This window comes from Haliotis cracherodii, unplaced genomic scaffold (genome assembly GCF_022045235.1).
Source record: "Haliotis cracherodii isolate W230 unplaced genomic scaffold, xgHalCrac1.p SCAF_2, whole genome shotgun sequence".
Classification (NCBI taxonomy): domain Eukaryota; kingdom Metazoa; phylum Mollusca; class Gastropoda; order Lepetellida; family Haliotidae; genus Haliotis; species Haliotis cracherodii.
In genome coordinates, this window is record NW_027266275.1 from 78,121,350 (window position 1) to 78,145,821 (window position 24,472).

The window sequence follows — 24,472 nt, forward strand, 5'->3', positions numbered from 1 at the left end:
GATGGATGTAGCCATTCCCCCTGGTATCTGCATAGTGTTGGCCTGATGCAGCAGCTAGCACTAGCAAATGCTAGGAGGAAAGATCAGCCGGAACCAGCTTCTTTTCTTTGCAGATGACGTTTATTGCAAAACATAGCAAGAGGACAAAGTGATTCCTCCGTAAAAGGAAATAGTAGGGTTTTGCAGTTTGCTATGACGAAAAGCCCCAAGTGGATTGAATGTGTGCACAGTATGTACTTTTTCACTGTGCCGGACACTAATCCTTCGCCATCATGCTAAGATAGTAGGCCCAATCAACAGCTTTTGTCAGGCGATCATCTTGCATTAGGACAGCACTCAATGTGCAGTGACATGTGCAGCTTATTGCCGTGTCAGCGTCTCCTCTCTGTCATGAGAGTTGGCTATATTATTAGAATGCATTTGTTTTGTGGACAGTTGTATCTTCTCATTGCAATACAGACAACATAGGAAGAATGAAGTCCAATCAGAACGCATGCCACTTGATTCCTTGCATGTGCCTGGTGCTTGTTGGATAAACATGACTAGCACTAGCGTATGCTGGGGGTTACTCGGTAACACTCATCCTATTTCCCGTAAGGGTAGCAAGAAGAGGTTTGGAAATCTCAGCAAGCAAATGGACCCTGTATGCGTCCTGCATCTGTTTTGTGCATGCTTGGATGAAAGGCTAGCACTAGCACATGCTGGGGGTTTACATGGTCACTGATCAAGGCGACCTTTCTGAGTATTCCACATGAAGAAAATGGAAGCCATGTCTGTTTGACTTTCCTTTGCGTCTGTTCTGTGCTGATACAAAATGAGAACTAGCACTAGCATATGCTGGGGGAAGTTGGAAGGCAATTCAACTCTCTCAAATTCCAGCATGCTTCAATACATTTGGTTGAAACCGAGGTTAAATCGCTGGTATTTGACACGTGCTTGCAAAAGTTGCAGCTAGCACTATCAAATGCTAGGGGTTTTCCAAGGCATTTTCTGCAAGGTTGTTCTGTATGTTATATCATTTCAGATATTGATGGATGTGGCCATTCCCCCTGGTATCTGCGTAGTGTTGGCCGGATGCAGCAGCTAGCACTAGCAAATACTAGGAGGAAAGATCAGCCGGAACCAGCTTCTTTTCTTTGCAGATGACTTTTATTGCAAAACATAGCAAGAGGACAAAGTGATTCCACCCTAAAAGGAAATAGTAGGGTTTTGCAGTTTGCTATGACGAAAAGCCCCAAGTGGATTGAATGTGTGCACAGTATGTACTTTTTCACTGTGCCGGACACTAATCCTTCGCCATCATGCTAAGATAATAGGCCCAATCAACAGCTTTTGTCAGGCGATCATCTTGCTTTAGGACAGCACTCAATGTGCAGTGACATGTGCAGCTTATTGCCGTGTCAGCGTCTCCTCTCTGTCATGAGAGTTGGCTATATTATTAGAATGCATTTGTTTGATGGACAGTTGTATCTTTCCATTGCAATACAGACCACATAGGAAGAATGAAGTCCAATCAGAACGCATGCCACTTGATTCCTTGCATGTGCCTGGTGCTTGTTGGATAAACATGACTAGCACTAGCGTATGCTGGGGGTTACTCGGTAACACTCATCCTATTTCCCGTAATGGTAGCAAGAAGAGGTTTGGAAATCTCAGCAAGCAAATGGACCCTATATGCGTCCTGCATCTGTTTTGTGCATGCTTGGATGAAAGGCTAGCACTAGCACATGCTGGGGGTTTACATGGTCACTGATCAAGGCGACCTTTCTGAGTATTCCACATGAAGAAAATGGAAGCCATGTCTGTTTGACTTTCCCTTGCGTCTGTTCTGTGCTGGTACAAAATGAGAACTAGCACTAGCATATGCTGGGGGAAGTTGGAAGGCAATTCAACTCTCTCAAGTTCCAGCATTCTTCAATACATTTGGTTGAAACCGAGGTTAAATCGCTGGTATTTGACACGTGCTTGCAAAAGTTGCAGCTAGCACTATCAAATGCTAGGGGTTTTCCAAGACATTTTCTGCAAGGTTGTTCTGTATATTATATCATTTCAGATATTGATGGATGTGGCCATTCCCCCTGGTATCTGCGTAGTGTTGGCTGGATGCAGCAGCTAGCACTAGCAAATGCTAGGAGGAAAGATCAGCCGGAACCAGCTTCTTTTCTTTGCAGATGACGTTTATTGCAAAACATAGCAAGAGGACAAAGTGATTCCACCCTAAAAACAAATAGTAGGGTTTTGCAGTTTGCTATGACGAAAAGCCCCAAGTGGATTGAATGTGTGCACAGTATTTTCTTTTTCACTTTGCCGGACACTAATCCTTCGCCATCATGCTAAGATAATAGGCCCAATCAACAGCTTTTGTCAGGCGATCATCTTGCATAAAGACAGCACTCAATGTACAGTGACATGTGCAACTTATTGCCGTGTCAGCGTCTCCTCTCTGTCATGAGAGTTGGCTATATCATTAGAATGCATTTGTTTGATGGACAGTTGTATCTTTCCATTGCAATACAGACCACATAGGAAGAATGAAGTCCAATCAGAACGCATGCCACTTGATTCCTTGCATGTGCCTGGTGCTTGTTGGATAAACATGACTAGCACTAGCGTATGCTGGGGGTTACTCGGTAACACTCATCCTATTTCCCGTAATGGTAGCAAGAAGAGGTTTGGAAATCTCAGCAAGCAAATGGACCCTGTATGCGTCCTGCATCTGTTTTGTGCATGCTTGGATGAAAGGCTAGCACTAGCACATGCTGGGGGTTTACATGGTCACTGATCAAGGCGACCTTTCTGAGTATTCCACATGAAGAAAATGGAAGCCATGTCTGTTTGACTTTCCCTTGCGTCTGTTCTGTGCTGGTACAAAATCAGAACTAGCACTAGCATATGCTGGGGGAAGTTGGAAGGCAATTCAACTCTCTCAAATTCCAGCATGCTTCAATACATTTGGTTGAAACCGAGGTTAAATCGCTGGTATTTGACACGTGCTTGCAAAAGTTGCAGCTAGCACTATCAAATGCTAGGGGTTTTCCAAGGCATTTTCTGCAAGGTTGTTCTGTATATTATATCATTTCAGATATTGATGGATGTGGCCATTCCCCCTGGTATCTGCGTAGTGTTGGCCGGATGCAGCAGCTAGCACTAGCAAATGCTAGGAGGAAAGATCAGCCGGAACCAGCTTCTTTTCTTTGCAGATGACGTTTATTGCAAAACATAGCAAGAGGACAAAGTGATTCCACCCTAAAAACAAATAGTAGGGTTTTGCAGTTTGCTATGACGAAAAGCCCCAAGTGGAATGAATGTGTGCACAGTATTTTCTTTTTCACTTTGCCGGACACTAATCCATCGCCATCATGCTAAGATAATAGGCCCAATCAACAGCTTTTGTCAGGCGATCATCTTGCATAAAGACAGCACTCAATGTACAATGACATGTGCTACTTACTGCCGTGTCAGCGTCTCCTCTCTGTCATGAGAGTTGGCTATATTATTAGAATGCATTTGTTTGATGGACAGTTGTATCTTTCCATTGCAATACAGACCACATAGGAAGAATGAAGTCCAATCAGAACGCATGCCACTTGATTCCTTGCATGTGCCTGGTGCTTGTTGGATAAACATGACTAGCACTAGCGTATGCTGGGGGTTACTCGGTAACACTCATCCTATTTCCCGTAATGGTAGCAAGAAGAGGTTTGGAAATCTCAGCAAGCAAATGGACCCTGTATGCGTCCTGCATCTGTTTTGTGCATGCTTGGATGAAAGGCTAGCACTAGCACATGCTGGGGGTTTACATGGTCACTGATCAAGGCGACCTTTCTGAGTATTCCACATGAAGAAAATGGAAGCCATGTCTGTTTGACTTTCCCTTGCGTCTGTTCTGTGCTGGTACAAAATCAGAACTAGCACTAGCATATGCTGGGGGAAGTTGGAAAGCAATTCAACTCTCTCAAGTTCCAGCATGCTTCAATACATTTGGTTGAAACCGAGGTTAAATCGCTGGTATTTGACACGTGCTTGCAAAAGTTGCAGCTAGCACTATCAAATGCTAGGGGTTTTCCAAGGCATTTTCTGCAAGGTTGTTCTGTATATTATATCATTTCAGATATTGATGGAGGTGGCCATTCCCCCTGGTATCTGTGTAGTGTTGGCCTGATGCAGCAGCTAGCACTAGCAAATGCTAGGAGGAAAGATCAGCCGGAACCAGCTTCTTTTCTTTGCAGATGACGTTTATTGCATAACATAGCAAGAGGAGAAAGTGATTCAACCCTAAAAGGAAATAGTAGGGTTTTGCAGTTTGCTATGACGAAAAGCCCCAAGTGGAATGAATGTGTGCACAGTATGTTCTTTTTCACTGTGCCGGACACTAATCCTTCGCCATCATGCTAAGATAATAGGCCCAATCAACAGCTTTTGTCAGGCGATCATCTTGCATAAAGACAGCACTCAATGTACAGTGACATGTGCAGCTTATTGCCATGTCAGCGTCTCCTCTCTGTCATGAGCGTTGACTATATTATTAGAATGCATTTGTTTGATGGATAGTTGTATCTTTCCATTGCAATACAGACAACATAGGAAGAATGAAGTCCAATCAGAACGCATGCCACTTGATTCCTTGCATGTGCCTGGTGCTTGTTGGATAAACATGACTAGCACTAGCGTATGCTGGGGGTTACTCGGTAACACTCATCCTATTTCCCGTAATGGTAGCAAGAAGAGGTTTGGAAATCTCAGCAAGCAAATGGACCCTGTATGCGTCCTGCATCTGTTTTGTGCATGCTTGGATGAAAGGCTAGCACTAGCACATGCTGGGGGTTTACATGGTCACTGATCAAGGCGACCTTTCTGAGTATTCCACATGAAGAAAATGGAAGCCATGTCTGTTTGACTTTCCCTTGCGTCTGTTCTGTGCTGGTACAAAATGAGAACTAGCACTAGCATATGCTGGGGGAAGTTGGAAGGCAATTCAACTCTCTCAAATTCCAGGATGCTTCAATACATTTGGTTGAAACCGAGGTTAAATCGCTGGTATTTGACACGTGCTTGCAAAAGTTGCAGCTAGCACTATCAAATGCTAGGGGTTTTCCAAGGCATTTTCTGCAAGGTTGTTCTGTATATTATATCTTTTCAGATATTGATGGATGTGGCCATTCCCCCTGGTATCTGCGTAGTGTTGGCCTGATGCAGCAGCTAGCACTAGCAAATGCTAGGAGGAAAGATCAGCCGGAACCAGCTTCTTTTCTTTGCAGATGACGTTTATTGCAAAACATAGCAAGAGGACAAAGTGATTCCACCCTAAAAACAAATAGTAGGGTTTTGCTGTTTGCTATGACGAAAAGCCCCAAGTGGAATGAATGTGTGCACAGTATTTTCTTTTTCACTTTGCCGGACGCTAATCCATCGCCATCATGCTAAGATAATAGGCCCAATCAACAGCTTTTGTCAGGCGATCATCTTGCATAAAGACAGCACTCAATGTACAATGACATGTTCTACTTATTGCCGTGTCAGCGTCTCCTCTCTGTCATGAGAGTTGGCTATATTATTAGAATGCATTTGTTTGATGGACAGTTGTATCTTTCCATTGCAATACAGACCACATAGGAAGAATGAAGTCCAATCAGAACGCATGCCACTTGATTCCTTGCATGTGCCTGGTGCTTGTTGGATAAACATGACTAGCACTAGCGTATGCTGGGGGTTACTCGGTAACACTCATCCTATTTCCTGTAATGGTAGCAAGAAGAGGTTTGGAAATCTCAGCAAGCAAATGGACCCTGTATGCGTCCTGCATCTGTTTTGTGCATGCTTGGATGAAAGGCTAGCACTAGCACATGCTGGGGGTTTACATGGTCACTGATCAAGGCGACCTTTCTGAGTATTCCACATGAAGAAAATGGAAGCCATGTCTGTTTGACTTTCCCTTGCGTCTGTTCTGTGCTGGTACAAAATCAGAACTAGCACTAGCATATGCTGGGGGAAGTTGGAAGGCAATTCAACTCTCTCAAGTTCCAGCATGCTTCAATACATTTGGTTGAAACCGAGGTTAAATCGCTGGTATTTGACACGTGCTTGCAAAAGTTGCAGCTAGCACTATCAAATGCTAGGGGTTTTCCAAGGCATTTTCTGCAAGGTTGTTCTGTATATTATATCATTTCAGATATTGATGGAGGTGGCCATTCCCCCTGGTATCTGTGTAGTGTTGGCCGGATGCAGCAGCTAGCACTAGCAAATGCTAGGAGGAAAGATCAGCCGGAACCAGCTTCTTTTCTTTGCAGATGACGTTTATTGCATAACATAGCAAGAGGAGAAAGTGATTCAACCCTAAAAGGAAATAGTAGGGTTTTGCAGTTTGCTATGACGAAAAGCCCCAAGTGGAATGAATGTGTGCACAGTATGTTCTTTTTCACTTTGCCGGACACTAATCCTTCGCCATCATGCTAAGATAATAGGCCCAATCAACAGCTTTTGTCAGGCGATCATCTTGCATAAAGACAGCACTCAATGTACAGTGACATGTGCAGCTTATTGCCGTGTCAGCGTCTCCTCTCTGTCATGAGCGTTGACTATATTATTAGAATGCATTTGTTTGATGGATAGTTGTATCTTTCCATTGCAATACAGACAACATAGGAAGAATGAAGTCCAATCAGAACGCATGCCACTTGATTCCTTGCATGTGCCTGGTGCTTGTTGGATAAACATGACTAGCACTAGCGTATGCTGGGGGTTACTCGGTTACACTCATCCTATTTCCCGTAATGGTAGCAAGAAGAGGTTTGGAAATCTCAGCAAGCAAATGGACCCTGTATGCGTCCTGCATCTGTTTTGTGCATGCTTGGATGAAAGGCTAGCACTAGCACATGCTGGGGGTTTACATGGTCACTGATCAAGGCGACCTTTCTGAGTATTCCACATGAAGAAAATGGAAGCCATGTCTGTTTGACTTTCCCTTGCGTCTGTTCTGTGCTGGTACAAAATGAGAACTAGCACTAGCATATGCTGGGGGAAGTTGGAAGGCAATTCAACTGTCTCAAGTTCCAGCATGCTTCAATACATTTGGTTGAAACCGAGGTTAAATCGCTGGTATTTGACACGTGCTTGCAAAAGTTGCAGCTAGCACTATCAAATGCTAGGGGTTTTCCAAGGCATTTTCTGCAAGGTTGTTCTGTATATTATATCATTTCAGATATTGATGGAAGTGGCCATTCCCCCTGGTATCTGTGTAGTGTTGGCCGGATGCAGCAGCTAGCACTAGCAAATGCTAGGAGGAAAGATCAGCCGGAACCAGCTTCTTTTCTTTGCAGATAACATTTATTGCAAAACATAGCAAGAGGACAAAGTGATTCCACCCTAAAAGGAAATAGTAGGGTTTTGCAGTTTGCTATGACGAAAAGCCCCAAGTGGATTGAATGTGTGCACAGTATGTACTTTTTCACTGTGCCGGACATTAATCCTTCGCCATCATGCTAAGATAATAGGCCCAAATCAACAGCTTTTGTCAGGCGATCATCTTGCATTAGGACAGCACTCAATGTGCAGTGACATGTGCAGCTTATTGCCGTGTCAGCGTCTCCTCTCTGTCGTGAGAGTTGGCTATATTATTAGAATGCATTTGTTTGATGGACAGTTGTATCTTTCCATTGCAATACAGACAACATAGGAAGAATGAAGTCCAATCAGAACGCATGCCACTTGATTCCTTGCATGTGCCTGGTGCTTGTTGGATAAACATGACTAGCACTAGCGTATGCTGGGGGTTACTCGGTAACACTCATCCTATTTCCCGTAATGGTAGCAAGAAGAGGTTTGGAAATCTCAGCAAGCAAATGGACCCTGTATGCGTCCTGCATCTGTTTTGTGCATGCTTGGATGAAAGGCTAGCACTAGCACATGCTGGGGGTTTACATGCTCACTGATCAAGGCGACCTTTCTGAGTATTCCACATGAAGAAAATGGAAGCCATGTCTGTTTGACTTTCCCTTGCGTCTGTTCTGTGCTGGTATAAAAATCAGAACTAGCACTAGCATATGCTGGGGGAAGTTGGAAGGCAATTCAACTCTCTCAAATTCCAGCATGCTTCAATACATTTGGTTGAAACCGAGGTTAAATCGCTGGTATTTGACACGTGCTTGCAAAAGTTGCAGCTAGCACTATCAAATGCTAGGGGTTTTCCAAGGCATTTTCTGCAAGGTTGTTCTGTATATTATATCATTTCAGATATTGATGGATGTGGCCATTCCCCCTGGTATCTGCGTAGTGTTGGCCTGATGCAGCAGCTAGCACTAGCAAATGCTAGGAGGAAAAATCAGCCGGAACCAGCTTCTTTTCTTTGCAGATAACATTTATTGCAAAACATAGCAAGAGGACAAAGTGATTCCACCCTAAAAGGAAATAGTAGGGTTTTGCAGTTTGCTATGACGAAAAGCCCCAAGTGGATTGAATGTGTGCACAGTATGTACTTTTTCACTGTGCCGGACATTAATCCTTCGCCATCATGCTAAGATAATAGGCCCAAATCAACAGCTTTTGTCAGGCGATCATCTTGCATTAGGACAGCACTCAATGTGCAGTGACATGTGCAGCTTATTGCCGTGTCAGCGTCTCCTCTCTGTCATGAGAGTTGGCTATATTATTAGAATGCATTTGTTTGATGGACAGTTGTATCTTTCCATTGCAATACAGACAACATAGGAAGAATGAAGTCCAATCAGAACGCATGCCACTTGATTCCTTGCATGTGCCTGGTGCTTGTTGGATAAACATGACTAGCACTAGCGTATGCTGGGGGTTACTCGGTAACACTCATCCTATTTCCTGTAATGGTAGCAAGAAGAGGTTTGGAAATCTCAGCAAGCAAATGGACCCTGTATGCGTCCTGCATCTGTTTTGTGCATGCTTGGATGAAAGGCTAGCACTAGCACATGCTGGGGGTTTACATGGTCACTGATCAAGGCGACCTTTCTGAGTATTCCACATGAAGAAAATGGAAGCCATGTCTGTTTGACTTTCCCTTGCGTCTGTTCTGTGCTGGTACAAAATCAGAACTAGCACTAGCATATGCTGGGGGAAGTTGGAAGGCAATTCAACTCTCTCAAGTTCCAGCATGCTTCAATACATTTGGTTGAAACCGAGGTTAAATCGCTGGTATTTGACACGTGCTTGCAAAAGTTGCAGCTAGCACTATCAAATGCTAGGGGTTTTCCAAGGCATTTTCTGCAAGGTTGTTCTGTATATTATATCATTTCAGATATTGATGGATGTGGCCATTCCCCCTGGTATCTGCGTAGTGTTGGCCGGATGCAGCAGCTAGCACTAGCAAATGCTAGGAGGAAAGATCAGCCGGAACCAGCTTCTTTTCTTTGCAGATAACATTTATTGCAAAACATAGCAAGAGGACAAAGTGATTCCACCCTAAAAGGAAATAGTAGGGTTTTGCAGTTTGCTATGACGAAAAGCCCCAAGTGGATTGAATGTGTGCACAGTATGTACTTTTTCACTGTGCCGGACATTAATCCTTCGCCATCATGCTAAGATAATAGGCCCAAATCAACAGCTTTTGTCAGGCGATCATCTTGCATTAGGACAGCACTCAATGTGCAGTGACATGTGCAGCTTATTGCCGTGTCAGCGTCTCCTCTCTGTCATGAGAGTTGGCTATATTATTAGAATGCATTTGTTTGATGGACAGTTGTATCTTTCCATTGCAATACAGACAACATAGGAAGAATGAAGTCCAATCAGAACGCATGCCACTTGATTCCTTGCATGTGCCTGGTGCTTGTTGGATAAACATGACTAGCACTAGCGTATGCTGGGGGTTACTCGGTAACACTCATCCTATTTCCCGTAATGGTAGCAAGAAGAGGTTTGGAAATCTCAGCAAGCAAATGGACCCTGTATGCGTCCTGCATCTGTTTTGTGCATGCTTGGATGAAAGGCTAGCACTAGCACATGCTGGGGCTTTACATGGTCACTGATCAAGGCGACCTTTCTGAGTATTCCACATGAAGAAAATGGAAGCCATGTCTGTTTGTCTTTCCCTTGCGTCTGTTCTGTGCTGGTACAAAATGAGAACTAGCACTAGCATATGCTGGGGGAAGTTGGAAGGCAATTCAACTCTCTCAAGTTCCAGCATGCTTCAATACATTTGGTTGAAACCGAGGTTAAATCGCTGGTATTTGACACGTGCTTGCAAAAGTTGCAGCTAGCACTATCAAATGCTAGGGGTTTTCCAAGGCATTTTCTGCAAGGTTGTTCTGTATATTATATCATTTCAGATATTGATGGATGTGGCCATTCCCCTGGTATCTGCATAGTGTTGGCCGGATGCAGCAGCTAGCACTAGCAAATGCTAGGAGGAAAGATCAGCCGGAACCAGCTTCTTTTCTTTGCAGATGACGTTTATTGCAAAACATAGCAAGAGGACAAAGTGATTCCACAGTAAAAGGAAATAGTAGGGTTTTGCAGTTTGCTATGACGAAAAGCCCCAAGTGGATTGAATGTGTGCACAGTATGTACTTTTTCACTGTACCGGACACTAATCCTTCGCCATCATGCTACGATAATAGGCCCAATCAACAGCTTTTGTCAGTCGATCATCTTGCAGTCGGACAGCACTCAATGTGCAGTGACATGTGCAGCTTATTGCCGTGTCAGCGTCTCCTCTCTGTCATGAGAGTTGGCTATATTATTAGAATGTATTGGTTTGATGGACAGTTGTATCTTTCCATTGCAATACAGACAACATAGGAAGAATGAAGTCCAATCAGAACGCATGCCACTTGATTCCTTGCATGTGCCTGGTGCTTGTTGGATAAACATGACTAGCACTAGCGTATGCTGGGGGTTACTCGGTAACACTCATCCTATTTCCTGTAATGGTAGCAAGAAGAGGTTTGGAAATCTCAGCAAGCAAATGGACCCTGTATGCGTCCTGCATCTGTTTTGTGCATGCTTGGATGAAAGGCTAGCACTAGCACATGCTGGGGGTTTACATGGTCACTGATCAAGGCGACCTTTCTGAGTATTCCACATGAAGAAAATGGAAGCCATGTCTGTTTGACTTTCCCTTGCGTCTGTTCTGTGCTGGTACAAAATCAGAACTAGCACTAGCATATCCTGGGGGAAGTTGGAAGGCAATTCAACTCTCTCAAATTCCAGCATGCTTCAATACATTTGGTTGAAACCGAGGTTAAATCGCTGGTATTTGACACGTGCTTGCAAAAGTTGCAGCTAGCACTATCAAATGCTAGGGGTTTTCCAAGGCATTTTCTGCAAGGTTGTTCTGTATATTATATCATTTCAGATATTGATGGATGTGGCCATTCCCCCTGGTATCTGCGTAGTGTTGGCCGGATGCAGCAGCTAGCACTAGCAAATGCTAGGAGGAAAGATCAGCCGGAACCAGCTTCTTTTCTTTGCAGATAACATTTATTGCAAAACATAGCAAGAGGACAAAGTGATTCCACCCTAAAAGGAAATAGTAGGGTTTTGCAGTTTGCTATGACGAAAAGCCCCAAGTGGATTGAATGTGTGCACAGTATGTACTTTTTCACTGTGCCGGACATTAATCCTTCGCCATCATGCTAAGATAATAGGCCCAAATCAACAGCTTTTGTCAGGCGATCATCTTGCATTAGGACAGCACTCAATGTGCAGTGACATGTGCAGCTTATTGCCGTGTCAGCGTCTCCTCTCTGTCATGAGAGTTGGCTATATTATTAAAATGCATTTGTTTGATGGACAGTTGTATCTTTCCATTGCAAAACAGACAACATAGGAAGAATGAAGTCCAATCAGAACGCATGCCACTTGATTCCTTGCATGTGCCTGGTGCTTGTTGGATAAACATGACTAGCACTAGCGTATGCTGGGGGTTACTCGGTTACACTCATCCTATTTCCCGTAATGGTAGCAAGAAGAGGTTTGGAAATCTCAGCAAGCAAATGGACCCTGTATGCGTCCTGCATCTGTTTTGTGCATGCTTGGATGAAAGGCTAGCACTAGCACATGCTGGGGCTTTACATGGTCACTGATCAAGGCGACCTTTCTGAGTATTCCACATGAAGAAAATGGAAGCCATGTCTGTTTGTCTTTCCCTTGCGTCTGTTCTGTGCTGGTACAAAATGAGAACTAGCACTAGCATATGCTGGGGGAAGTTGGAAGGCAATTCAACTCTCTCAAGTTCCAGCATGCTTCAATACATTTGGTTGAAACCGAGGTTAAATCGCTGGTATTTGACACGTGCTTGCAAAAGTTGCAGCTAGCACTATCAAATGCTAGGGATTTTTCAAGGCATTTTCTGCAAGGTTGTTCTGTATATTATATCATTTCAGATATTGATGGATGTGGCCATTCCCCTGGTATCTGCATAGTGTTGGCCGGATGCAGCAGCTAGCACTAGCAAATGCTAGGAGGAAAGATCAGCCGGAACCAGCTTCTTTTCTTTGCAGATGACGTTTATTGCAAAACATAGCAAGAGGACAAAGTGATTCCACAGTAAAAGGAAATAGTAGGGTTTTGCAGTTTGCTATGACGAAAAGCCCCAAGTGGATTGAATGTGTGCACAGTATGTACTTTTTCACTGTACCGGACACTAATCCTTCGCCATCATGCTACGATAATAGGCCCAATCAACAGCTTTTGTCAGTCGATCATCTTGCAGTCGGACAGCACTCAATGTGCAGTGACATGTGCAGCTTATTGCCGTGTCAGCGTCTCCTCTCTGTCATGAGAGTTGGCTATATTATTAGAATGTATTGGTTTGATGGACAGTTGTATCTTTCCATTGCAATACAGACAACATAGGAAGAATGAAGTCCAATCAGAACGCATGCCACTTGATTCCTTGCATGTGCCTGGTGCTTGTTGGATAAACATGACTAGCACTAGCGTATGCTGGGGGTTACTCGGTAACACTCATCCTATTTCCTGTAATGGTAGCAAGAAGAGGTTTGGAAATCTCAGCAAGCAAATGGACCCTGTATGCGTCCTGCATCTGTTTTGTGCATGCTTGGATGAAAGGCTAGCACTAGCACATGCTGGGGGTTTACATGGTCACTGATCAAGGCGACCTTTCTGAGTATTCCACATGAAGAAAATGGAAGCCATGTCTGTTTGACTTTCCCTTGCGTCTGTTCTGTGCTGGTACAAAATCAGAACTAGCACTAGCATATCCTGGGGGAAGTTGGAAGGCAATTCAACTCTCTCAAATTCCAGCATGCTTCAATACATTTGGTTGAAACCGAGGTTAAATCGCTGGTATTTGACACGTGCTTGCAAAAGTTGCAGCTAGCACTATCAAATGCTAGGGGTTTTCCAAGGCATTTTCTGCAAGGTTGTTCTGTATATTATATCATTTCAGATATTGATGGATGTGGCCATTCCCCCTGGTATCTGCGTAGTGTTGGCCGGATGCAGCAGCTAGCACTAGCAAATGCTAGGAGGAAAGATCAGCCGGAACCAGCTTCTTTTCTTTGCAGATAACATTTATTGCAAAACATAGCAAGAGGACAAAGTGATTCCACCCTAAAAGGAAATAGTAGGGTTTTGCAGTTTGCTATGACGAAAAGCCCCAAGTGGATTGAATGTGTGCACAGTATGTACTTTTTCACTGTGCCGGACATTAATCCTTCGCCATCATGCTAAGATAATAGGCCCAAATCAACAGCTTTTGTCAGGCGATCATCTTGCATTAGGACAGCACTCAATGTGCAGTGACATGTGCAGCTTATTGCCGTGTCAGCGTCTCCTCTCTGTCATGAGAGTTGGCTATATTATTAAAATGCATTTGTTTGATGGACAGTTGTATCTTTCCATTGCAAAACAGACAACATAGGAAGAATGAAGTCCAATCAGAACGCATGCCACTTGATTCCTTGCATGTGCCTGGTGCTTGTTGGATAAACATGACTAGCACTAGCGTATGCTGGGGGTTACTCGGTTACACTCATCCTATTTCCCGTAATGGTAGCAAGAAGAGGTTTGGAAATCTCAGCAAGCAAATGGACCCTGTATGCGTCCTGCATCTGTTTTGTGCATGCTTGGATGAAAGGCTAGCACTAGCACATGCTGGGGGTTTACATGGTCACTGATCAAGGCGACCTTTCTGAGTATTCCACATGAAGAAAATGGAAGCCATGTCTGTTTGACTTTCCCTTTCGCCTGTTCTGTGCTGGTACAAAATGAGAACTAGCACTAGCATATGCTGGGGGAAGTTGGAAGGCAATTCAACTCTCTCAAATTCCAGCATGCTTCAATACATTTGGTTGAAACCGAGGTTAAATCGCTGGTATTTGACACGTGCTTGCAAAAGTTGCAGCTAGCACTATCAAATGCTAGGGGTTTTCCAAGGCATTTTCTGCAAGGTTGTTCTGTATATTATATCATTTCAGATATTGATGGATGTTGCCATTCCCCCTGGTATCTGCATAGTGTTGGCCTGATGCAGCAGCTAGCACTAGCAAATGCTAGGAGGAAAGATCAGCCGGAACCAGCTTCTTTTCTTTGCAGATGACGTTTATTGCAAAACATAGCAAGAGGACAAAGTGATTCCTCCGTAAAAGGAAATAGTAGGGTTTTGCAGTTTGCTATGACGAAAAGCCCCAAGTGGATTGAATGTGTGCACAGTATGTACTTTTTCACTGTGCCAGACACTAATCCTTCGCCATCATGCTAAGATAGTAGGCCCAATCAACAGCTTTTGTCAGGCGATCATCTTGCATTAGGACAGCACTCAATGTGCAGTGACATGTGCAGCTTATTGCCGTGTCAGCGTCTCCTCTCTGTCATGAGAGTTGGCTATATTATTAGAATGCATTTGTTTTGTGGACAGTTGTATCTTCTCATTGCAATACAGACAACATAGGAAGAATGAAGTCCAATCAGAACGCATGCCACTTGATTCCTTGCATGTGCCTGGTGCTTGTTGGATAAACATGACTAGCACTAGCGTATGCTGGGGGTTACTCGGTAACACTCATCCTATTTCCCGTAAGGATAGCAAGAAGAGGTTTGGAAATCTCAGCAAGCAAATGGACCCTGTATGCGTCCTGCATCTGTTTTGTGCATGCTTGGATGAAAGGCTAGCACTAGCACATGCTGGGGGTTTACATGGTCACTGATCAAGGCGACCTTTCTGAGTATTCCACATGAAGAAAATGGAAGCCATGTCTGTTTGACTTTCCTTTGCGTCTGTTCTGTGCTGATACAAAATGAGAACTAGCACTAGCATATGCTGGGGGAAGTTGGAAGGCAATTCAACTCTCTCAAATTCCAGCATGCTTCAATACATTTGGTTGAAACCGAGGTTAAATCGCTGGTATTTGACACGTGCTTGCAAAAGTTGCAGCTAGCACTATCAAATGCTAGGGGTTTTCCAAGGCATTTTCTGCAAGGTTGTTCTGTATGTTATATCATTTCAGATATTGATGGATGTGGCCATTCCCCCTGGTATCTGCGTAGTGTTGGCCGGATGCAGCAGCTAGCACTAGCAAATACTAGGAGGAAAGATCAGCCGGAACCAGCTTCTTTTCTTTGCAGATGACTTTTATTGCAAAACATAGCAAGAGGACAAAGTGATTCCACCCTAAAAGGAAATAGTAGGGTTTTGCAGTTTGCTATGACGAAAAGCCCCAAGTGGATTGAATGTGTGCACAGTATGTACTTTTTCACTGTGCCGGACACTAATCCTTCGCCATCATGCTAAGATAATAGGCCCAATCAACAGCTTTTGTCAGGCGATCATCTTGCTTTAGGACAGCACTCAATGTGCAGTGACATGTGCAGCTTATTGCCGTGTCAGCGTCTCCTCTCTGTCATGAGAGTTGGCTATATTATTAGAATGCATTTGTTTGATGGACAGTTGTATCTTTCCATTGCAATACAGACAACATAGGAAGAATGAAGTCCAATCAGAACGCATGCCACTTGATTCCTTGCATGTGCCTGGTGCTTGTTGGATAAACATGACTAGCACTAGCGTATGCTGGGGGTTACTCGGTAACACTCATCCTATTTCCCGTAATGGTAGCAAGAAGAGGTTTGGAAATCTCAGCAAGCAAATGGACCCTGTATGCGTCCTGCATCTGTTTTGTGCATGCTTGGATGAAAGGCTAGCACTAGCACATGCTGGGGGTTTACATGGTCACTGATCAAGGCGACCTTTCTGAGTATTCCACATGAAGAAAATGGAAGCCATGTCTGTTTGACTTTCCCTTGCGTCTGTTCTGTGCTGGTACAAAATCAGAACTAGCACTAGCATATGCTGGGGGAAGTTGGAAGGCAATTCAACTCTCTCAAGTTCCAGCATGCTTCAATACATTTGGTTGAAACCGAGGTTAAATCGCTGGTATTTGACACGTGCTTGCAAAAGTTGCAGCTAGCACTATCAAATGCTAGGGGTTTTCCAAGACATTTTCTGCAAGGTTGTTCTGTATATTATATCATTTCAGATATTGATGGATGTGGCCATTCCCCCTGGTATCTGCGTAGTGTTGGCTGGATGCAGCAGCTAGCACTAGCAAATGCTAGGAGGAAAGATCAGCCGGAACCAGCTTCTTTTCTTTGCAGATGACGTTTATTGCAAAACATAGCAAGAGGACAAAGTGATTCCACCCTAAAAACAAATAGTAGGGTTTTGCAGTTTGCTATGACGAAAAGCCCCAAGTGGATTGAATGTGTGCACAGTATTTTCTTTTTCACTTTGCCGGACACTAATCCTTCGCCATCATGCTAAGATAATAGGCCCAATCAACAGCTTTTGTCAGGCGATCATCTTGCATAAAGACAGCACTCAATGTACAGTGACATGTGCAACTTATTGCCGTGTCAGCGTCTCCTCTCTGTCATGAGAGTTGGCTATATCATTAGAATGCATTTGTTTGATGGACAGTTGTATCTTTCCATTGCAATACAGACCACATAGGAAGAATGAAGTCCAATCAGAACGCATGCCACTTGATTCCTTGCATGTGCCTGGTGCTTGTTGGATAAACATGACTAGCACTAGCGTATGCTGGGGGTTACTCGGTAACACTCATCCTATTTCCCGTAATGGTAGCAAGAAGAGGTTTGGAAATCTCAGCAAGCAAATGGACCCTGTATGCGTCCTGCATCTGTTTTGTGCATGCTTGGATGAAAGGCTAGCACTAGCACATGCTGGGGGTTTACATGGTCACTGATCAAGGCGACCTTTCTGAGTATTCCACATGAAGAAAATGGAAGCCATGTCTGTTTGACTTTCCCTTGCGTCTGTTCTGTGCTGGTACAAAATCAGAACTAGCACTAGCATATGCTGGGGGAAGTTGGAAGGCAATTCAACTCTCTCAAATTCCAGCATGCTTCAATACATTTGGTTGAAACCGAGGTTAAATCGCTGGTATTTGACACGTGCTTGCAAAAGTTGCAGCTAGCACTATCAAATGCTAGGGGTTTTCCAAGGCATTTTCTGCAAGGTTGTTCTGTATATTATATCATTTCAGATATTGATGGATGTGGCCATTCCCCCTGGTATCTGCGTAGTGTTGGCCGGATGCAGCAGCTAGCACTAGCAAATGCTAGGAGGAAAGATCAGCCGGAACCAGCTTCTTTTCTTTGCAGATGACGTTTATTGCAAAACATAGCAAGAGGACAAAGTGATTCCACCCTAAAAACAAATAGTAGGGTTTTGCAGTTTGCTATGACGAAAAGCCCCAAGTGGAATGAATGTGTGCACAGTATTTTCTTTTTCACTTTGCCGGACACTAATCCATCGCCATCATGCTAAGATAATAGGCCCAATCAACAGCTTTTGTCAGGCGATCATCTTGCATAAAGACAGCACTCAATGTACAATGACATGTGCTACTTACTGCCGTGTCAGCGTCTCCTCTCTGGCATGAGAGTTGGCTATATTATTAGAATGCATTTGTTTGATGGACAGTTGTATCTTTCCATTGCAATACAGACCACATAGGAAGAATGAAGTCCAATCAGAACGCATGCCACTTGATTCCTTGCATGTGCCTGGTGCTTGTTGGATAAACATGACTAGCACTAGCGTATGCTGGGGGTTACTCGGTAACACTCATCCTATTTCCTGTAATGGTAGCAAGAAGAGGTTTGGAAATCTCAGCAAGCAAATGGACCCTGTATGCGTCCTGCATCTGTTTTGTGCATGCTTGGATGAAAGGCTAGCACTAGCACATGCTGGGGGTTTACATGGTCACTGATCAAGGCGACCTTTCTGAGTATTCCACATGAAGAAAATGGAAGCCATGTCTGTTTGACTTTCCCTTGCGTCTGTTCTGTGCTGGTACAAAATCAGAACTAGCACTAGCATATGCTGGGGGAAGTTGGAAAGCAATTCAACTCTCTCAAGTTCCAGCATGCTTCAATACATTTGGTTGAAACCGAGGTTAAATCGCTGGTATTTGACACGTGCTTGCAAAAGTTGCAGCTAGCACTATCAAATGCTAGGGGTTTTCCAAGGCATTTTCTGCAAGGTTGTTCTGTATATTATATCATTTCAGATATTGATGGAGGTGGCCATTCCCCCTGGTATCTGTGTAGTGTTGGCCTGATGCAGCAGCTAGCACTAGCAAATGCTAGGAGGAAAGATCAGCCGGAACCAGCTTCTTTTCTTTGCAGATGACGTTTATTGCATAACATAGCAAGAGGAGAAAGTGATTCAACCCTAAAAGGAAATAGTAGGGTTTTGCAGTTTGCTATGACGAAAAGCCCCAAGTGGAATGAATGTGTGCACAGTATTTTCTTTTTCACTGTGCCGGACACTAATCCTTCGCCATCATGCTAAGATAATAGGCCCAATCAACAGCTTTTGTCAGGCGATCATCTTGCATAAAGACAGCACTCAATGTACAGTGACATGTGCAGCTTATTGCCGTGTCAGCGTCTCCTCTCTGTCATGAGCGTTGACTATATTATTAGAATGCATTTGTTTGATGGATAGTTGTATCTTTCCATTGCAATACAGACAACATAGGAAGAATGAAGTCCAATCAGAACGCATGCCACTTGATTCCTTGCATGTGCCTGGTGCTTGTTGGATAAACATGACTAGCACTAGCGTATGCTGGGGGTTACTCGGTTACACTCATCCTATTTCCCGCGCCGTAATGGTAGCAAGAAGAGGTTTGGAAATCTCAGCAAGCAAATGGACCCTGTATGCGTCCTGCATCTGTTTTGTGCATGCTTGGATGAAAGGCTAGCACTAGAACATGCTGGGGGTTTACATGGTCACTGATCAAGGCGACCTTTCTGAGTATTCCACATGAAGAAAATGGAAGCCATGTCTGTTTGACTTTCCCTTGCGTCTGTTCTGTGCTGGTACAAAATGAGAACTAGCACTAGCATATGCTGGGGGAAGTTGGAAGGCAATTCAACTCTCTCAAGTTCCAGCATGCTTCAATACATTTGGTTGAAACCGAGGTTAAATCGCTGGTATTTGACACGTGCTTGCAAAAGTTGCAGCTAGCACTATCAAATGCTAGGGGTTTTCCAAGGCATTTTCTGCAAGGTTGTTCTGTATATTATATCATTTCAGATATTGATGGAAGTGGCCATTCCCCCTGGTATCTGTGTAGTGTTGGCCGGATGCAGCAGCTAGCACTAGCAAATGCTAGGAGGAAAGATCAGCCGGAACCAGCTTCTTTTCTTTGCAGATAACATTTATTGCAAAACATAGCAAGAGGACAAAGTGATTCCACCCTAAAAAGAAATAGTAGGGTTTTGCAGTTTGCTATGACGAAAAGCCCCAAGTGGATTGAATGTGTGCACAGTATGTACTTTTTCACTGTGCCGGACATTAATCCTTCGCCATCATGCTAAGATAATAGGCCCAAATCAACAGCTTTTGTCAGGCGATCATCTTGCATTAGGACAGCACTCAATGTGCAGTGACATGTGCAGCTTATTGCCGTGTCAGCGTCTCCTCTCTGTCGTGAGAGTTGGCTATATTATTAGAATGCATTTGTTTGATGGACAGTTGTATCTTTCCATTGCAATACAGACAACATAGGAAGAATGAAGTCCAATCAGAACGCATGCCACTTGATTCCTTGCATGTGCCTGGTGCTTGTTGGATAAACATGACTAGCACTAGCGTATGCTGGGGGTTACTCGGTAACACTCATCCTATTTCCCGTAATGGTAGCAAGAAGAGGTTTGGAAATCTCAGCAAGCAAATGGACCCTGTATGCGTCCTGCATCTGTTTTGTGCATGCTTGGATGAAAGGCTAGCACTAGCACATGCTGGGGGTTTACATGCTCACTGATCAAGGCGACCTTTCTGAGTATTCCACATGAAGAAAATGGAAGCCATGTCTGTTTGACTTTCCCTTGCGTCTGTTCTGTGCTGGTATAAAAATCAGAACTAGCACTAGCATATGCTGGGGGAAGTTGGAAGGCAATTCAACTCTCTCAAATTCCAGCATGCTTCAATACATTTGGTTGAAACCGAGGTTAAATCGCTGGTATTTGACACGTGCTTGCAAAAGTTGCAGCTAGCACTATCAAATGCTAGGGGTTTTCCAAGGCATTTTCTGCAAGGTTGTTCTGTATATTATATCATTTCAGATATTGATGGATGTGGCCATTCCCCCTGGTATCTGCGTAGTGTTGGCCTGATGCAGCAGCTAGCACTAGCAAATGCTAGGAGGAAAAATTAGCCGGAACCAGCTTCTTTTCTTTGCAGATGACGTTTATTGCAAAACATAGCAAGAGGACAAAGTGATTCCACCCTAAAAACAAATAGTAGGGTTTTGCTGTTTGCTATGACGAAAAGCCCCAAGTGGATTGAATGTGTGCACAGTATGTACTTTTTCACTGTGCCGGACACTAATCCTTCGCCATCATGCTAAGATAATAGGCCCAAATCAACAGCTTTTGTCAGTCGATCATCTTGCAGTCGGACACCACTCAATGTGCAGTGACATGTGCAGCTTATTGCCGTGTCAGCGTCTCCTCTCTGTCATGAGAGTTGGCTATATTATTAGAATGCATTTGTTTGATGGACAGTTGTATCTTTCCATTGCAATACAGACAACATAGGAAGAATGAAGTCCAATCAGAACGCATGCCACTTGATTCCTTGCATGTGCCTGGTGCTTGTTGGATAAACATGACTAGCACTAGCGTATCCTGGGGGTTACTCGGTAACACTCATCCTATTTCCTGTAATGGTAGCAAGAAGAGGTTTGGAAATCTCAGCAAGCAAATGGACCCTGTATGCGTCCTGCATCTGTTTTGTGCATGCTTGGATGAAAGGCTAGCACTAGCACATGCTGGGGGTTTACATGGTCACTGATCAAGGCGACCTTTCTGAGTATTCCACATGAAGAAAATGGAAGCCATGTCTGTTTGACTTTCCCTTGCGTCTGTTCTGTGCTGGTACAAAATCAGAACTAGCACTAGCATATGCTGGGGGAAGTTGGAAGGCAATTCAACTCTCTCAAGTTCCAGCATGCTTCAATACATTTGGTTGAAACCGAGGTTAAATCGCTGGTATTTGACACGTGCTTGCAAAAGTTGCAGCTAGCACTATCAAATGCTAGGGGTTTTCCAAGGCATTTTCTGCAAGGTTGTTCTGTATATTATATCATTTCAGATATTGATGGATGTGGCCATTCCCCCTGGTATCTGCGTAGTGTTGGCCGGATGCAGCAGCTAGCACTAGCAAATGCTAGGAGGAAAAATCAGCCGGAACCAGCTTCTTTTCTTTGCAGATAACATTTATTGCAAAACATAGCAAGAGGACAAAGTGATTCCACCCTAAAAGGAAATAGTAGGGTTTTGCAGTTTGCTATGACGAAAAGCCCCAAGTGGATTGAATGTGTGCACAGTATGTACTTTTTCACTGTGCCGGACATTAATCCTTCGCCATCATGCTAAGATAATAGGCCCAAATCAACAGCTTTTGTCAGGCGATCATCTTGCATTAGGACAGCACTCAATGTGCAGTGACATGTGCAGCTTATTGCCGTGTCAGCGTCTCCTCTCTGTCATGAGAGTTGGCTATATTATTAGAATGCATTTGTTTGATGGACAGTTGTATCTTTCCATTGCAATACAGACAACATAGGAAGAATGAAGTCCAATCAGAACGCATGCCACTTGATTCCTTGCATGTGCCTGGTGCTTGTTGGATAAACATGACTAGCACTAGCGTATGCTGGGGGTTACTCGGTAACACTCATCCTATTTCCTGTAATGGTAGCAAGAAGAGGTTTGGAAATCTCAGCAAGCAAATGGACCCTGTATGCGTCCTGCATCTGTTTTGTGCATGCTTGGATGAAAGGCTAGCACTAGCACATGCTGGGGGTTTACATGGTCACTGATCAAGGCGACCTTTCTGAGTATTCCACATGAAGAAAATGGAAGCCATGTCTGTTTGACTTTCCCTTGCGTCTGTTCTGTGCTGGTACAAAATCAGAACTAGCACTAGCATATGCTGGGGGAAGTTGGAAGGCAATTCAACTCTCTCAAGTTCCAGCATGCTTCAATACATTTGGTTGAAACCGAGGTTAAATCGCTGGTATTTGACACGTGCTTGCAAAAGTTGCAGCTAGCACTATCAAATGCTAGGGGTTTTCCAAGGCATTTTCTGCAAGGTTGTTCTGTATATTATATCATTTCAGATATTGATGGATGTGGCCATTCCCCCTGGTATCTGCGTAGTGTTGGCCGGATGCAGCAGCTAGCACTAGCAAATGCTAGGAGGAAAAATCAGCCGGAACCAGCTTCTTTTCTTTGCAGATAACATTTATTGCAAAACATAGCAAGAGGACAAAGTGATTCCACCCTAAAAGGAAATAGTAGGGTTTTGCAGTTTGCTATGACGAAAAGCCCCAAGTGGATTGAATGTGTGCACAGTATGTACTTTTTCACTGTGCCGGACATTAATCCTTCGCCATCATGCTAAGATAATAGGCCCAAATCAACAGCTTTTGTCAGGCGATCATCTTGCATTAGGACAGCACTCAATGTGCAGTGACATGTGCAGCTTATTGCCGTGTCAGCGTCTCCTCTCTGTCATGAGAGTTGGCTATATTATTAGAATGCATTTGTTTGATGGACAGTTGTATCTTTCCATTGCAATACAGACAACATAGGAAGAATGAAGTCCAATCAGAACGCATGCCACTTGATTCCTTGCATGTGCCTGGTGCTTGTTGGATAAACATGACTAGCACTAGCGTATGCTGGGGGTTACTCGGTAACACTCATCCTATTTCCTGTAATGGTAGCAAGAAGAGGTTTGGAAATCTCAGCAAGCAAATGGACCCTGTATGCGTCCTGCATCTGTTTTGTGCATGCTTGGATGAAAGGCTAGCACTAGCACATGCTGGGGGTTTACATGGTCACTGATCAAGGCGACCTTTCTGAGTATTCCACATGAAGAAAATGGAAGCCATGTCTGTTTGACTTTCCCTTGCGTCTGTTCTGTGCTGGTACAAAATCAGAACTAGCACTAGCATATGCTGGGGGAAGTTGGAAGGCAATTCAACTCTCTCAAGTTCCAGCATGCTTCAATACATTTGGTTGAAACCGAGGTTAAATCGCTGGTATTTGACACGTGCTTGCAAAAGTTGCAGCTAGCACTATCAAATGCTAGGGGTTTTCCAAGGCATTTTCTGCAAGGTTGTTCTGTATATTATATCATTTCAGATATTGATGGATGTGGCCATTCCCCCTGGTATCTGTGTAGTGTTGGCCGGATGCAGCAGCTAGCACTAGCAAATGCTAGGAGGAAAGATCAGCCGGAACCAGCTTCTTTTCTTTGCAGATAACATTTATTGCAAAACATAGCAAGAGGACAAAGTGATTCCACCCTAAAAGGAAATAGTAGGGTTTTGCAGTTTGCTATGACGAAAAGCCCCAAGTGGATTGAATGTGTGCACAGTATGTACTTTTTCACTGTGCCGGACATTAATCCTTCGCCATCATGCTAAGATAATAGGCCCAAATCAACAGCTTTTGTCAGGCGATCATCTTGCATTAGGACAGCACTCAATGTGCAGTGACATGTGCAGCTTATTGCCGTGTCAGCGTCTCCTCTCTGTCATGAGAGTTGGCTATATTATTAGAATGCATTTGTTTGATGGACAGTTGTATCTTTCCATTGCAATACAGACAACATAGGAAGAATGAAGTCCAATCAGAACGCATGCCACTTGATTCCTTGCATGTGCCTGGTGCTTGTTGGATAAACATGACTAGCACTAGCGTATGCTGGGGGTTACTCGGTAACACTCATCCTATTTCCCGTAATGGTAGCAAGAAGAGGTTTGGAAATCTCAGCAAGCAAATGGACCCTGTATGCGTCCTGCATCTGTTTTGTGCATGCTTGGATGAAAGGCTAGCACTAGCACATGCTGGGGCTTTACATGGTCACTGATCAAGGCGACCTTTCTGAGTATTCCACATGAAGAAAATGGAAGCCATGTCTGTTTGTCTTTCCCTT